Source organism: Pteropus medius, unplaced genomic scaffold (genome assembly GCF_902729225.1).
Source record: "Pteropus medius unplaced genomic scaffold, Ma_sr-lr_union100, whole genome shotgun sequence".
Taxonomy (NCBI): Eukaryota; Metazoa; Chordata; class Mammalia; order Chiroptera; family Pteropodidae; genus Pteropus; species Pteropus medius.
In genome coordinates, this window is record NW_024340692.1 from 19,023,553 (window position 1) to 19,037,463 (window position 13,911).

The 13,911-nt window shown below is 40.4% G+C and overlaps 1 protein-coding gene across 8 annotated transcripts in view; it reads left to right on the forward strand.

The window, feature by feature from the left end:
* Positions 1 to 13,911, forward strand: part of TMC1 (transmembrane channel like 1) — a 259,282-nt gene that overhangs the window by 122,459 nt on the left and 122,912 nt on the right. The window lies entirely within an intron of this gene.

Consider the following 13,911-nt stretch of genomic DNA (forward strand, 5'->3'; position numbering starts at 1 on the left):
CCTCAAATGTACTGCATTGGGGAGAATGATATGAAGAAGAATGGGGAGGTGCTGGCATCATGGAAGCTGAAGGAAGACATAGAGAGAATGAGGGCTATAAAGACTGAGCTAGAATCAATGGGACTTCTGCTTTGGACCTGAGTTCTGATTTTTTTTTTTTGATTTGTCCATGTTTAGTTTTTTTCTTAACATTATTTCAGCTTCTAATTCAGTTCACCCAAGATTTACACACAAGTCATAAAAGAACTGTCTTAGAGTCTAAGGTAGCTTGTAGATTTTTTCCCTAGCAATATGTTTTGTTTTATTTTATTATTTTATTTAATTTTATTTTGTATAAATGTCTTTAGGTGGGGTATACTTTCTCCAATTTTGTATGTCCCCATGGATTCCTATTATTTTGAATTATTCTTGCTTCATTAATTTATAATACATTCCTGGCCTGTGAAAGCATTTGTGTTTGCAGTCCCTGATTTTTAAGGAACTTAACACATGTGAAACACAATACTAAATATTGGAGCCTTTTTAGGATAAAGACAATGTAAATGTCTTATTACAACATAGGTAGGATAAGTACCCGGATGGTAATACAAATTAAGTGTATTGAGAACAAAGACAATGCAAAGATCATACAATATCTGTTCCTTTCCAATTCTGCTCATTGCACTGAGATTTTATTGCAGTGAAAGCAGTTAAAAAAGACAAGTGGTATTTGTTAAGAAGCTGGGAAGAAATACCATCAAATCTGTAACTAATAGTCATCAGAGCGTAATACTTTACTGTAACACATTTTTGCTTGGGCATGAGGAGCATATTTACATCCTTAATGAAAACAATTTTGGCAAAATGAAAAATATATATGCTTGGATTCTTAGCAATTTAACAACAGTGCTCTCGGGAAATAAGGCTACTATTTATCAACTCTTCCTGTATGACTTTCATGTGTTATTAACAACCTTAACAACAACCCTGCAAGTTAGTGTATTAGAGGAGAACCTTGACATTAGTGAGGAGACATCCTGAATATTTTCCAAGTCCTTAATTCCAAAATGTGCCCATGGCTCTTGGCTTCCGTGAATCACATTGCTTTCAAGAATTAGATGTTGTGGATATGCTCATATTTCATTTTAAAAAGTTTGCCCAACTATTAGAACTCTAGTTTTATCTCTGCTTTGATAGCCATTTTAATAAACAAACCCAAATAACCTTAGAGAAAGACTCCACAGAAAATAAAGTAGAGAACAGGAGCTAACTAAGTTGGGCAGTTAGCTAAGATCACTCACTGTCCTAAGGATTTGTTCCAGGACATCAACCTCCTAGAACAGCCTAGTTTGTGCTTATTCTTCATATATTTATATTCTACTGGAGGGAACATAAATTTGTGCAGCTTTATGGAGAAGTTTTATTATTATATATCTAAAGTTTTAAAAATGTTTGAATCTTTCGACTCAGTAATTCCACTTCTCAGAATTTAACCTAAGGAAAATAATTATAGGATATTTGTGAGGAATTATGTAAGTGTTCATAATAGTTTTAGTTATAACAATAAAAACTTGCAAGGTGCCAGTTATTAGTTTATTGTTTCTAAGCTCCAAATATACCCTTCTTTGCCTTGCTTTGTGCTACCGTAGCTGAATCCTATAAATATTTCTTTTGCCAGCTGGCAGGATATTCCGTTTCATTAGTAGAGGGCACTGCAATGCAATAGTTACAAGAAAAAGCTTCTCTTCCAGGTCCCAGTCCTCCATATATATGCTATGAGAGTCCGGCAGTCTTATGGAGGATCCTCAGGCCATTTCTCCCTATTAGCCACTTCTGAGCAGCTTCAGCCACTCCGTACCCACCAGCAATGGTGGGCCCCTTCTACTTACTAACTCTGGCCCAACCAGAAAAGGCAGATCACTTCTGCAAACCAGCTCCCACCCACCCATCCACACCCACCAGTGATGATGAGCTGCTTTTACAGACTAATGCCAGCTTGAGCCTTTAGCCAAGTTTCTTTGCTACTTCAGGCTCCCTGTGGTAGCCACACCTCCTTTGAAGAGGTTTGAATCTCGACCTTGGGGCCAGGAGGGCTTCTCCTGTCCACGGATCCTTTATTGTCTCTTTTCCTCAGCCTAGTAGGTAGTAGGAAAGGTAGTAGCTGCTCTTTTAATTTGTGATGTCTGGACCCTTTAGCACTCTCTTTTACCATTTTTGATAGTTAAGTTTTGAAGTATTAAATTTTCCCTGTTCAAATAACTATCATGGTTTTTTATTTCCCAACTGGACCTTGACTGTTATAGAAGTTAAAAGCTTAACAATAAAGAACTAGTTAAATAAATGAGGATACATTCATATAATGGAACAAAATTGTTTCGATTATCAATTGTTTGCTTGGTGAGGTGACCCGGACCCTGGTTTGAGAGGGTCTTTTCTGCCTCATCCTTGTTGGCTCACACTTACTGCGATTGTCCTTTTGCTAGTGTCACCGGATACAGAAGTACCGATAGATGCCTCAGTCTATTCCCGGGGTTTTAGACTTGCTCCTATTGTGCAGCAGTCCTAGCTTCTTAAGGAGCTCATGATCTTCAGCCCCTGCCAATATATTAATTCCTTTCTTTGCTTGCTGGTCCACTGGCTTGTGGAACCCAAAGTAACCAGTTGATAATTGCAGCTTTCAGTTCAGTGAGAACATTAATGTGTTTCTTGATAGAAATATCTCTCTGTATAGGTGTCAATTCTATGTTTACCCCTTATATATGCATCCTGGACCTATGCATTCTAGCTATTGGAGAGAAGGCCATGCATCAGTGATTAGTTTTGTGCATGTATCACATCCTGAAGAACAATGCCCAGCCCCACATGATTTTGTCTCCAAGATGGTGCTTTAACTGAGCCTTTAACAGTTTATTTCATCATTCTTGGAACTTCTGGGCTATTGGCTAAATGGTAAAACCAGTGACTCCTATGGTAACGAGCACATTATTGCTCTTCCTGCTGTAAAATGGTAACTTGGTTTTAGGTAATATTGTAAGGGACACCATATTGATGAATCTTTCTGTGATACTTGACACCTTGGATGGTGGTGCTGGTAGAAACACTGTAGGAAGAGAAGGCAAACACATATCCAGAGCATGTGTTGATTCTGGTAGGGCCAATTGCTATCTTCTGTAAGATAGATGGTTCTTATATAATTAATATTCTACCGGCTGGCCTAGCAAGTTTTCTTGAGGAATGGTACAATATCTAGGGCTTGGCATTAGGCTCTGCTGCTGACAGCTTGGGAATTCAATAGCAAAAGTATCCAGATCATCTTTTGTGAGCGGGAACCCAAATTGTTGGAAGATGCATAGCCTCTATTCAGTACTGTGGGAGCTGTTTATGGGCTTTTTGCATAGGCACTGGGATGCTTGAAAAGGGAGGCTAGCTAAGAGTTACAGGATGGATCATTCCATACATGTGGTTGTTGAGCGTCTTCTCTGTAGTGTATGCCCTTTGACGGGCACCAATGTGAAATCTGCTTTGTATTCATTCCCATAGGTTCGTCCACATACCTCTCTTCCAGACTTTCTTTTCTCTGATCTCCACATATTTTTTTTTCTTCCATTTTTCTGTCTAAATGGTTAAGATACTCACTACTGCTTAAAAGCTAGTGTGCATTTGAGGATCAGGTCTTTTCTTCCATATGAAGTGGACAACCAAGTGTGTTGCTCATTGTTTTGCCCACTAAGAAGATTTCCCTTTCCCTTTCTTCTTCGAGGCCATGCTAAGTGGGGATGTAATTGAATAGTAGTCTGTTTCTGGCTAGAGCTAGTAAATTACATCAACTCAATTATGCACCAAGACTGAACTATTTCCTCCATCATCGGTGGTTTGTAGGTAGCAGTTGTGGCAGTTGCCTATGGACTATAGGGAGTAGCCACATGTGGTGTTGCTGCCCACCTCCATCATTCACTCGCAGTGTGTTCTGACTATAGCACTTGTGTGTGGCTCAAGTGCATTTACCTTTCAAGACTAACTTTGTGAAGAATGAGATGACTGAACAGTGGTGAGGGTGACCTGGAGAGGAGGTAGTTAAATCCTGGGAACAGACGAGACTGAGTAGATATTGGTGAGAGGCATATAAGAGCAGAGTAGGTTATGAGTTTGATATTGGAAATGAGGACTGTTGAATATGTTTGGGGCATCTGAATAGAGATATTGTGGTGGTTTTAAAACACATTTGCAAATTCTTTGACATTCTTTCAATTAAGAGGTGGAGTCTTTATCTCCCTCTTGAATCTGGATGGAGCTTTGTGACAATTTTGGAAAATAGAATGTGACAGAAATGATGCTATATGACATACAAGGCTAGTTTAGAGAAGACCATGCTAGCTTTTCTGTAGACACTTGTTCTGGGAGCTGTCAGTGCCCTTCTCTCAAAGTCCACCAGGAACACACTTGTAGTTAAACAAGTTGGATTTATCACTTGTAGCAAAGGAAATCATGTATCATGAGAAACCATGGGGGTTTCAGTAAGAAGGTGTTAGAACCTAATATAGGTTTTTGGTTTTGGTTGAATAATTTAGGAAAAGGTTTAAAACAGCAGGGATTTGGTCTAGATTGAATGCTGTCAGAAAGTGAGGGTAATTCTATGGTTGAATAGTTTGTGGGTACCATAGCGACCTTATTTTTCTGTGTGCTTATACAAAATTATGAAATGGCCTTGTTTTATTTCATCTTATCTTGGTCTCAGAGTAACTTTGTCTGAGGTTGGTCTCCCATGAGATTGTTTATGTCCAATAGGGAAATAACATGGCTTAGTTGTGGATGTCAGGTCAGTTCTAGACATAAGAACATCAGTTCTGAACATGAGTTCTTTTACAGAGCTTTCAGTCATCATGTAAAAAGTCTGGTTACCCAGATGCCACCACACGGAGTGACCACATACATACATATAGAGAAAGATGGCCCAGAGTTCAAGTTTCCAGCTATTCCAGTCTTCCAACCAAGGTGACAGACATCTGAATTAAGAAGACCCTTAAGAGGAGTCTTTGTCTCACCACAACAGCATGAGAGCTTTGTATGCAGTGAGAACTGCCTAGCTAAGCCTAGTGGACCTCCAGATTCATAAATAAAATAAATAATTTTCATCGTTTAAGTCACTAGAGTGTTTTGTTGTATAATAATGGATAATTGATATAGATGTCTGGTAGACAGTTGGCTCTATAGGTCTGGAGCTCAGGAGAGAAATCTGGAGAGTGGAGGTATAGATTAGGAAGTTCTTTAGCAGGGAGAAAGCACTTGAAGTCATTTGAATGGATGAAGTCACCAGAGAGATAATGCATATCGAGGGGGAAAAAAAGAACCTACAATGGCACCTTTAATAACAACATTGAAGGGATCATAAGAAAGAATTATTTTCAAGGAGACTGAGAGAAGTGGACAAGATGATTAGATGACAAGCAAGAGAGATTATTTCAAGGAAGTCAAGAACGAGAGTGTGCATAAAGAAGGCTTGTTCTCCAGACTCAAATGTAGTGGAGAGAGATCAAGTAAGACAAAGACCAAAAAGTGTTCCTTGGATTTAGTAATAATGAGTTTGCATTGTTGGAAAAAGGAGTTTCAGGGAAATTGTGGACTGGTCAGTGATGGGGGCAGAAACTAGATTGCAGAATAAAGGAGGGAAGAGATTAGAAGGAGGGTACCAATACTACATCATGTTGGTTATCTCCATACCATTTGTCTGTATATATTTCTTTTTCTATAATTCAGTAACCCATAAAACAATCACATCATATCTTGAGACATATAATTCCACAATAACATAAATAGATCATTTTCTGGTGTATATTTAGCGTTATACTTTAACCTGCAGTTTCCAGTTATAAATATATTATTCTGTGTGTGTATCATTATAATCACTTTATATCTCTTAATGTTTATTTCTCTTGCAATTAAAATAGTTCACCATTTAAAATAGTACTCAGTGTTCAGTGTTCATTGGTGCCTTGTAATTATTTCAGAAAAACAATCTCAGTTTAAAATTATAAACTCTTGAGGCATCTCTGCAGGAGGAATAGCTTACTTTTGCCAGAGAAGTCTGGGGAAAATTATTCTAGTCATAGCCTGCTAATTCATTGGCTTGATTGTCAAGGGAGGCTGGTATGGTTCTCTGCTTATCCAAGTGGGGGTCAATCTCTCCTTGGCAACAGTGAATGAGTTGCTAGGGGGTTGTAGAGAGGAATTCTTCTCAGTTTAACCTGTGAGTAGATTTTGCTATAATAGCCTCTAAAGGCTCCTCTAAACCTCTTTCCCACCTCTTTTCAGGGAGAACGTTACCCCATCTCCTTCATTATTTGCTTGTGGTTTCATTTTCATAGACGCATGGAGGCAAGCACTAGGATGAGGATGGGGAAAAGGCCTTCACATGAAGAGTTTACATTTCAAAGAACATGAAATTTATATTTTAAATGTCACTTCCAAATGAGGCTTTACGCACAGACAAAACACAACCAAGATTTGCAAGATGATATGTGGCATGCATTTTAAACTCCTGTTCCATTCCTGGGCTACACTGTCTGCAGCATCTTTTTACAAATTCTATAGTTTCCTTGTAAATAGCACCATGGACTATACTGTACTTAGAAACATTCTTTTGTTAGATATAAAGTTTAAAATGTACTATTAGTTTTAAAAACTTTTTTTTTGGCATTTCTTTATATTTTTGGATTCCATAAAACCCTAAAATAAAAAGTTCTTGGGCATTTCTCAACATCTGAGAAACCCTGCCTGGAGCTATAACTTTAATTTTCTGTGGAAGGAACTGTGGGGTGTGGAAGATGATCCCATGAGAGCTCAGCAGGCTTTGGGAAAGGTAGAAACAAAACACTTATGTATTGAGCATGCTATTTTGTGCTTAGCACTTATTAGAGGCTTCACATTCTACATTTAATCATGTGGACTTGCATGGAATGAGGCCTGAGAACACAAAGTCCTGGAGGAGATGGTCTGAGCGGTCATCAAAAGGTAAACTGCAGCATGTGGGACTTAAAAACAGTTTATGATGAGGTTTCTGGTAAGGACAGAAGGAAAAAATCTTGGCAGATTTGTTCTGCACAAATACTTGTGTCATCCTCATTTGTGTAGTCTTTGTGACTTTTTGTCTGGGTTCATCTGGTTAGCAGATGGGTACAAATGCTTTTAGCCTCAAGGAACGCACACAGAAGGCACGTATGAATCGCGGCTGTGTGATAAACAGGAGAAGTTGAGCCTTAGAGCGTTTCAGGTGTGTGAGCGCTGTGTGTGCGCGCGCTTGCGCGCGTGTGTGTGTGTGTCTGTGTGCACGCACGCACATGTACGCTAGTGCAGAACATACCAGTAGTTTAAATCAGATTTTCAACTGGGAAGATTCACATGCTTCTTTAGTGAATATATTTTTAGAAATGAAAAGTAGAGCATGTTCCAAAAGTTCTTCTGCCATCAGGAATATGAGGGCTTTTATTTATAGTAAATTCAGGTCCCCAAATACCTTCAGTGATAGTATTAATGGGGCAAACAAAAAAAATTAAGCAGTAGCTCATTGTTATTTTACCTTATTTCTCTTGCCTTTGGAAAATAGAGGCCTTTTTTACTATGATTAGGATTCTTTTCTAAGATTTACTTAAAAATAATATCCTGCCTAGGCATCAAGAATATGGATAATACAGTTGACTTTGTCTCTTGGCCTTGATGATTCAAAGAAAAATATATACATAGGAATCAAATCTTTCAAATTTATTAATATTTATTATAATTAAACATACATGGGATAGAAATATACATGGAATGGAACTATTATGGAAATATATAGCAATAACTAGAGAAATGTTTACTATTTATTGAGCCACTACTATAAGCCAGATTCTTTTTATATATTAACTATATCATTGAAGTTAAACAATCCTATAACATATGTTTTATGATCACCATTAAAATGGAATGTCAAAGACATTAGGTAATTATTCCAAGGACACTGAGCTGGTTAGTGACAGAGCTGGAAGTTTAAACCTAGGTTTGGCTGACTCTGAAGCTTATATTTTTCCCATGTAAACAATCTGCTTCTGTCATGTCAATTACTGAGAATGACACTGAGTTGTATTACTAAGAAGGCAACTATGTTTATTATTCAGTACTGTCTATATTCAAAGTACTATTTGCTGAGATTTCTTCCAGGCACGATGACAAACGATATGGAATCTAGGTCAAAGATGAGGTGTCCCTGCCCTCATAGAACCACGAGGGAAAGTCTAAGAATATTAATGATGATAAACATATTGGGCATTGACATCCTGCAAACCTCTGTTGGTGAATTCTGCCTCGGGGTAAGAGTGATCAAACCAGTGCTGAGGGGAAATGCCAACTGGACACCCCAGCAAATAGTGATAACTCTCAATATAAATTCCCTGGCGTAAGGTATAAGGAAATAAGAGAGTATCCAAGAACTTCACTGAGTGGGCTTTGCACACTCTGCCCATAGTCCTTTCAACAGCCTGGTATGGCCAGTAGCAAAGCGAGGTGGCTCACGATGGATGACCATGGGCTATTGCGAATTAAACATCCATGCAGCTGTGCCCAACACTGCCACCATCTTAGGTACCTTGGCTGTGGTCCTAGGAGAGTACCATGCTATACTGGGCTTAGCAAATGTTTTTTTCAGTATAACCTGGCTGCCGAGTCACAAGATCAATTTGCCCTCACATGGGAGGGGCAAGAATGGACCCTTCAAGTGCCTCCCCAAGGCTATCTGCACAGCCCTGCAGTATGTCATGAGACAGTAGATGGAGTTCTGTTTCTGTCTCCTTCCCCAAAATGAGCCCATTACACTGATGATATCATGTTGATGTGTGAAGGCTTGTCTCCGCTGCGAGACACTCTGTGGACTTGTCTGGAACATCTGTGAGCAAAAGAATGTGCAGTGAATCCACAGAAAATTCAAGGAACAGGCACTGCCATAAAGTTGCTGGAAGTCATCTGGTTGTGTGAGATGGGTATTTCACAGAAGCTGTTGTTGACAACGTGCAAGCTTATTCAATTCCTGATAATGTGAAAGAGATATAAGATTTTGTAGGGATTTGGGGTTTTTGAGGGACTTTTATTCCCCACCTAGCACAGTGCCTCCATCCCTTATATCATCTAGAAAAGAAAGGACACGTATGGAACCGGGGATCAGAACACCAAGCCACCTTTGAGAAGGCAAAAATATTAGTGAAGCAGATTAAAGCGCTGGGCCTCTCCCAAGCAGGACTACCATTTGAGTTAGATATGGCTGCGACTCTGGAAAGTAAGAGGCAACAGAAGGAGAGAGCACCTTAGGGCTTTGGTCCCGAATCTGGAAGGGGCAGAAATCTGTTGTATTCCTTAGAGCAATAGCTCCTACCAGTGGACACAGTGTTCCTCCAGGTGGAACCTTTCATGAAGGAGCAGCATATCATGGTAAGAGCTTCCCTTCCTATCAAATGGTGGATTGAGAATATTTACATCAAATCACCTCTGCCATGGCTCAGACTCCCACTTTGACTAAGCGGCATGCCTGTTTGCAGGTGCACCCTCTCCACTAGCCCACTGTCTCTAGAAATGCAGGTGCTTCTAGGCCCTGTAAAGTATGTAGAACTTCTGAATGCCCCAGCCCTTATTCTTGTGTTGGCCCCTGCAGCCTGCAGAGTGGGAATTATGAAAATTCCCTCTAGTGCCAGTCTACAGGTGGGTAGAGTTCAGGCAACCAATCCACATGGGCTGTTCAGCCCCACGCTTGCACCACCTGGATGGAAACAGAAACAAACCACAGCACTCAATGGGCTGAACTCAGAGTGGTTTGGCTGATGGTTACTCATGAGCCCTGGCAGTTAACCCTTTGTACTGATAGTTGGGCTATTTTAAAGGAATGATTAACTTTATAGGTTGAACAATGGGGAACCAAGGGATAGATGTTTGTGAATAAGCCCTCGTGGAGTCAGGATATGTGGAAGGACATTTGGGTTCACCTGCAAGAGCCTGAGGCAGTCCTCATTGTTTTCCACATCCTGGCTCATAAAGCACTGACATCCCCTGGCGATTAGGAAGCTGGTCCCCTAGCCTGGGTACGAACTCAGCTACTGACTCTTCAGTAGATATAGTCGGTTGAATGCTTAGGCAGAGCAGCCACCATAGTGCCTGGGTGGAATGGTGCATTCCAAAGGATTGCCCTTGAGAAATACTGACTTGGTTAGTACAATAACAGCATGTCCTGTATGTTTTAAACAGTGCCCAAAAACAACTCCCAAAGGAGGCTGGGGCTATCCATCAGAGTTCCCAACCAGCAAAGGGTTGGCAAATTGATTATATTGTCCCCTTCTTTTTGAATAAAGGTTCTAAATATGCCCTGGTTTGTGTGGGCACCACATCTGGCCTAACACAAGCTTTCCCTGTCACCACACAAACCAAGCTTCTACCAATAAGGAATTATAGAAACTCAGTGTCACATATGAATACCCTTGCCAAATAGACAGTTATTTTGGGTCACATTTTAAATGTCGCGATGGGCAAGCCTGGACCAAAGAACATAACGTCAAATGGTGATTACGTCTCTCCTATAAACTGTAGGTAGCGGGGCTGGTGGAAAGGAAAAATGGAATATTAAAGCAGCGGATTAAATTACGAACAAGTAAAACCACCTTGACTGGGTGGACCAAAGTATTATTTCAGGTTTTAACACATTCGAATGATCAACCGGTAGGGCCTGTCGCCCCATATGCCAGAATGGGGAACCATGCCGGGACACTCAACCCTGTAAAGATAGCCCCTGCCCCTACTCTCACTGTGGGTCAATGTGCTAAGCTCCATCACAACTGGGAGAGGCTTTATCTACTGGCATTTACAATTGGACCTCCCACCTGGATTCGTGAGTTACTTCACACCCTGGGTGAGGGGGAGCTACTCAGTTTCCCCTGGGATCTCACTGTCCTGCTGCAGACTGGACCTATTGAAATGCATTATACCTGGAATGGAACATACACTATTGGAAGAGGGGGAAAATGTGGTGGTCTCGGTCTAGCATATTCCACCCCAGACCATCTTCTCACTCCTGATAGTGATGCCTTCCCCAGCTAACACATATGATATGTACAACCAGGTCCTAAAGCTGCAGCCACATTAACAGCTAAGGGTCAGGCTACAAGTGTAATTCTTATAGAAAATGAAGAATCTTCCATACAAATTCCTACTAATATCTGTCTTTTCGACCTTAGACTTAAGCTGCTCCTTTAGTGTCCAGTCATGGGATGGGAACTTGATGAAATACCTTTCTACAGTGGGCCCACTCGTATGCTTGGTGAAGGAATCAATCCACTTTTGGGGTATGCGGGCAGCTGCCCATCTCTAGCTCATCGGGTTGCTATGGTGGGTATCACCACTTTTAGGAAGGGGACTGGAAAACCCTAAAGCAGTACATTAAGGAAGAACAAGTTAGGACTAGTCTCTTGATTTACCTGATATTGCCGCGATTGATCTCAAAACCTGTTTTTTTCTGTCAACCAAATTACACAGGCAGCCCATCAAACTGTTGACTGGAAGGATCCTAAAAGTACCACCACCAGAGTCATGAGCAGTGGCTATCCTCAGATTAGGGAGTGGTTCATGTGGCTTACCATGGGTTACAGACATCAGAGAACTCTTGTACCCCTATGCTGGGTGCAAAACACCACTCTAAACAGAACCAACCCAACTGTACCAGGAATATATGATGAATATCACTGGACCCGTGTAGTCATTTGATCACATTAAAGGGGAGCAACTGGTTTGGTACTGGCGGGCTGGTCGAACTACAAAGGTATTTATTGGGTAGCTCCAGATGGGACCTAATAGTTGTGTCGCACACATTTTTGGCCACGGTTTTCATCTGGGTTGTTGGGCTGCTGGACCCTGGGTTTTCCCCTAGTAACAAGAGTTGCCTCCCTCCCTCTCCTCAAATCCAGATGGTTACATTCTGTTTTTCACTGGCATAGTTGATCATCTGCCACAGTCTTTGTTCCCTCCATTGTCCTGGAGGACATTATAGGACACCCAGAAGCCCCTATTATAATCACCCAACAAGCCTTAAATGATAGTTGGCAAAGCCTGTCCCTAGTGAACACTGAGGTGTCTCTAGAGAGGAAAGCTGTCCTCCAAAGTAGGATGGCCTTGGACATTACTACTGCTTTGGAAGGAGGCGCTCGTGCCATTATGTAAGCAGAATGTTGTGTTTATACCTGATGAGTCTGCTAATGTATCATCTTTATTAAAGCATAGGAGGATACAAGTGAATGGCCTGAGTGATTTGACCCCCAGCCTGGAGAATTTAATAAATCAGTAGGGCTCTTGGTGGAAAAAATTGTTACTTACTTTGGGAATCATTATCTTAATCTGTGGTTTCTCTCGTGTGCCTACATTGCTGCTATGGTATCCGCCCCTAGTGCAGCCAGATAGCAGCTAATGAACCAACTCCAGGCTAATAAAACCCCTTGCTCAGGGCACATTGTAGGGACTGGGGACATGTAAGATTATAAGAGTCAGTCATGAGGATAGAATATTGGCGGAGATCATCAAGAAGACATGACCGCTGGTTGACTCTCAAGCTGGACCCAGGCAGTCCAGGTAATTGGAGGCTCTTTACTCCCTCCCTTGTCCTTGGAATGTACATTCTGCCTGCCTTCCCCATATCAGAAATGCCTCAAGGACACAGCCTTGAGATAGTAATGTGTTATTGAGACCATATGTGACTGAACCCATTAAGGCCTCTCTGTATAAATTTTTAAGATTCTAGCGGGCAGTGCGGAGACGTCCTAGTCTTGCTGCTTCCCAAGACAAGCTTTGTGTATAAGTTCCCTTGCTTGTTAAATCTGCCACCTACCAATATGGAGTGCTCTGCATCTTTCTCTGTCTCTCCTTGCCCTCCATTAATGGGGGCCAGTTTCAGATTTCACCTGGGGAGCTCCTATGGTTTTGAACCAACATATTCGTACTGCTAGTAGTTTTAATCTGCGTTCCTATACATGAGATTAGGCCTTTCTTTTTATGTCTATTGGCTCTGTGTTCCCTCTTCTGTGAAATTACTGTTTATGTTTTTGTTCCTTTTTTCCTTGGGTTACATATCATTTTATATCTTCATGTATGAAGTATTTGTTCAAATCTTTTGTCTTTTTTCCCTTTGGGATGCATATCTTATTGTTGATAGCTATGTGAGTTGTAAATATCTTCTACTTTTTAAAGTTTCTTTGAAGCATCTTGATGAATAGAAATTTCTTATTTTAATGTAGTTGAATTCTATTTTTTCTCTTAAATCTTCTGTCTTTAATGTTTGTTTAGTTTTGTTTTCATAATTTTCTGGATATAAGGCTTGAACATTTTTTGTTAATTTATTCATGTGTTTATTACAGTTTTAGTCAGAATAGTGTTTAATTTTGTATATTTATATTTAAATTAATATAAATTAAATTACATATTATTCTCACTTTATAGGTTCAATGATTTGCAACAAAACTTCTTAATCTCTTTGTAAATTCTCAAGTTAAAGGACCACTCTGGGCATCTTTAAATATAAGTACTTATACCAGCTATATCTAATTTTACTATTACAGTTAAGATGTAGGTCCAAATAGGAAAAAAACTCGGTGACCATCAGCCTTACAGAGCTTTGGTTTAAGTCATAAAACCATATTACTTTGGCTAAAATCTATGTACTAGCCTTTACATTCTAGGAGGGTCTGATCTGTGCACAAATCCATTTGTGAAGCCAATAGCTGCTCTGGCGTAAGTGTGCCACCAGGATCCATTTCAAAACACTGCTTCCTAGCCAAGGTCAGTGGCTATCACCGAGGTAATCAGAGAATGCTAGTGTCCTCACTCTCAAAAAGCCTACAATTTTACAACATTAAATTTCAGCACTTTTTGTCCCTTTCT